This window comes from Arachis ipaensis, chromosome B06 (genome assembly GCF_000816755.2).
Source record: "Arachis ipaensis cultivar K30076 chromosome B06, Araip1.1, whole genome shotgun sequence".
Classification (NCBI taxonomy): Eukaryota; Viridiplantae; Streptophyta; class Magnoliopsida; order Fabales; family Fabaceae; genus Arachis; species Arachis ipaensis.
This window is the reverse complement of record NC_029790.2, coordinates 6,835,775-6,839,943: the sequence shown is the minus strand read 5'-3', so window position 1 is coordinate 6,839,943 and position 4,169 is coordinate 6,835,775. Positions and strand designations below refer to the sequence as shown.

General features: G+C 30.9%; 1 pseudogene; it reads right to left on the bottom strand.

Annotated features, from left to right (window-relative positions):
* Positions 627-2,335, bottom strand: LOC107647942 (annotated as a pseudogene).

Here is a 4,169-nt window from a genome sequence, read left to right as displayed (position 1 = left end):
AACATTTTAATGTAAATATATTTTGGTGAGTTTAATTCTTTTTTTTCTTCAAATGAAAACTCCCATACTCTAAAAAGTCCCACATTTTGCTGAAAAAATAGTAATTTTTTTAATTATTATGGTTTTTTTTAAGCAGTCTTTACTGTAAATGTATGATTACTGAAGTAACCAAATTTTGCCAATTATTATACAGGTCTGTGTAACAGGAGATAACGTTATTACTGACCTTTTGTACAAGCTTTTCAGTATTAGCAGGTTTATTTTATATTTTTGTTTATCAAATTTGAACTATATGTCTATTTATGTTTATTTTTAATAAATACAGTTGACTTAATAATCTTTGTTTTTATATGAATTTTATTTGTATATACTCCAAAATGATCTCAAATATGTACACCAAATAAAATGACTCGAAAAAGAAAAGATTTTTTAGCGTTCCAAAAAATAATGTCAATTTGATAAAATGCACCAAATATAGTAATACATATTCAAAAAAGAACTCTAGACTCTAGAGTTTAGATAAAAATGCATCAAATAGTAATACATAAACCAAAAGATTCATTAGATAAACTATAAAGAGAAGCAACTTAGAATTGAAAAATAATGGAATTTTTTGTGTGTGTAAACTTACACAGTTACACATTACATGTTACATTATCAAACTCCAGAAACCATGCACATTTCAAAAGAAAGCAAAAAAGGAAGCCAAATTCCAAGAGAACAATTTCACAACACCGGCAACATTAATCAAATAATGAAATGAAATCAAAACCAAAGAAACAAATTTAGTTTTTTTTTTTTTTTTTAAATGATTAATTAATTGGAGTTGACAACAGAACACTTATGCCTAATTTCCCCAGCAGAGCCAGTGAGGACTTCAATGGCTCCCATTCTCTGCATTGATTGTCCAAACTCCGTGTAGAACTTGTTTTGGTTACGCAATTCATTGACAATGTTCCTTGATGTCTTTGTTGTTAGAAGCGCAGCATCTGATTGGAACAGACCCTTGTTCTGTACAAGGATGTTATAATAGTCATTGTCAAATTTGGTGGAGCCATTAGGATCCAACTCCACCGTTGTGGTTGTGTCACTTAGTGCCTGGCATTTTGTCTTCAAGAAGTCAGCATATGTGGGGTTTAGTGAAGGATCTTGATCACCTTTTCCAGTGAAATTGAAAAGCCTATTGCTGAAGAGATTGCAATGCCCTACTCCAATTGTGTGTGCACCTACATATATACATATAGCCAATGCAGTTAGCCTTGGAACAAATTTGGATACTATTTTCTATCGAGAATCAATCTTAATAATAAATTTGACGAAAATAAATTATATTTATAAATATTATCGTATAGATCAATAATACCGTATACGTATACATAGAACAATGTTATATAACCAAAAATATTTTGGTTACACTTATATTTACAAAAATATTTTGGTTACACTTATAGTTACCAAAAATGCTATGGAACAAAACTGTACCTGATAATACAACGAGATCATGCACGGTGAGTTTTTTACTTTCGAAGCTTTGTTTGAGCTGGGTGAAGTTGAAGAAAGGTGGTGGGAGATTGGCCAAGGCTTCACTTGCTGTGGACACTCTCCCATCTCTTCTACCAGTAAGCACTTCCCACAGAGGCACATTATTAAACTGCAAATTTTATTGAACATTTATATATTAATTACTACATATTAAGACTCTATATATATATATGAATTAGTTGGATTTAATTTACTCGGACAGAAAAAGCGTCTCTAGTTGCCAATGCCAGAGAATGTCAGCACAAGATACAATTCCGGAACATTTTGCTTCAATTTCTGCTTTTATTATCATCAATGACATCATAGCCAGCCAATGATAAATTAGGAATAGAATCCTTCTCCGCTTTGTTTGTGACAGTTGAGTCTAACAAAACCGACCCGTCACAACCCTGAAACAGTAGTTTCAAATGTGACAGATATACTCACAGTACATCTAAATTAAATGTTTTAAGAATTCAAGGTCGATGTTAGTATAAAATGGAAATAAGATGTTTAATTACCCTGACGAAACAGTCATGAAAATGCATCCTAATCAATTTGGCTGGCAATTCAGGCCTTGCAGCAACGTGTTGTTGGATTTTGGTCTTAACAATAGCTTCAGCTTGAGGACAGGAATTTCTATAGAAATTTTTCCTAAGGTCGCCTCCGTGGCAAGCCCCAAGGAAACAAGACAGTAACACACAAGCTACGAGGAAAGATGTTGTCTTCATGATTATGCTCTTGATTATTTCACCTTAGCTTCTATGTGCAATATAGTACTATATTATTTGTAACTGAAGAATGGAATGTTGAACTACAATGTAGTTGCTCCTTTTTATAGGCATCTCATGTCAACTTTGAAATGCAATACCAGATAAGCATTATTCTATATACTATATCTTAATCTGTAGTTTAAATCGTTGCATGCATGTATTGTGGCTAGTTGCGTTAGGATAATAAGTACCTAATCACCTACCATTGAATAATGAAAATATATTAAAATAAAGAGTAAAGTATGTTTCTTTACCATGTTATTTGTGACTTTTTAGTTTATTTTTAATATTTGTTATTTATGTTAAAATTATTTTTTGATGTTAATTCTATTTAATATATTAGGGACAAACTTAAAAGCGTCTAGAAATAATTTTGATATAAATAAAAAATATTAAAAATAAAATTAAATAAATTAAAAACGTAAGTGATAAAATTAAATGTTAAAAATATTTTTTAAAAAATTATAAATATTAAAAACAATTGTAATTTAACCGAAAATAAAAGGATGATAAATCAAAGGTAAAAAAACTATTTTTCATGTTTGGCAATAAAATTATTTTTTTGCCAACGAGTTATAGTTCAGATGACATCATCTTTCCATATTCACTTAAAAGTTGCGGATTCAAAACTTCTAATCTCTCTATTTTTAATAAAAAAATGGAATTATTTTTTACTAATTCTATTCAATTTATGTAAATTCATAATATAGCATGCCAGCTTTAATTATATGCATTTCCGTTACACCATAAGCTTAATTAATTAATTGTAATTGGCATGTCAACCTTCATATAAAGCTTTTATTTATGTTTGATTTGACTTGGACTTAGTATGTCCTCCCCTCTCATCAGAGAGTCGAAGATTAAGTTGTATAGTTAACTTCTGAATAAATGAATCATATAGTAGTGTAATATCTTAATTCTTGAGGCTGTAAGAAATTATAACTGGCAAATTAACCTCTTATATAAATATATAGTTCTTAAGAATTTGACAAATAAAGCATGAATTGCATGCCGGCTAGGAAAATGTGCTTTATAAATGCTCAATTTAAGGGTTGAGATATAGGGTTTTTTTATATAAATAAATATATGAAAAACTTTATTTTCAGAAATACCCATAAATTGAAATTTTTTTTGAAATACGCATGGCCAATTCAAGAACGTCGTCCACGAAATGGAGTTGCCTATCAACTCACTCCCGGTGCCCGCAAAATGGAGGGGACAGCTGCAGAGTCCAATTCACCTACGGCGGACACGAAATGGAGGAACAGCCATTTAGTGGCTGCCATTCACAAAATGGGAAACCAGGGGCAGCGGATACGAATTGGTGCACTTCATGTGTACACCCACGAATTGCGTATATGTTTAAATTATTCGTTAGAATCCCTTCGAACATGCTCCCAGATTCACATGCTTCCAAGTATATCACCTTTTAATTTGTTTTCCAGACAAATGAATTAATGCATCAAATTCAATATTTTATATATGGAACTTGTTGCTTGAAACAATTCTACGTTTACCAAAATCTAATAGGGAAATGTAAGATTCTTTTTTTATCCTCAACAACTATAAAGAACGAGAGATTTAAGAGAACTTACGATCTTTTTATAGCACTTGGCGGCGTGTTTCTTTTTCAACACATCTATAAAATCGTTGGCAAAAACATCCTCACCAACTGGCATAGCTGATCAAATAATAGCATTTTGTGATTAATTATTTCTGCTTTTTTTAGTAGGAAAAATGAATTAAATGTAGATTCTGATAAACAACACACATGTTATGTAAAGTAGTTTTAAAGAAAGAAAAGGAAGGGAGCTATTACTTACTAACGAAGCCGGGGGCACCATGATCAGCATAGTAAATAAAAATGGTGTCATT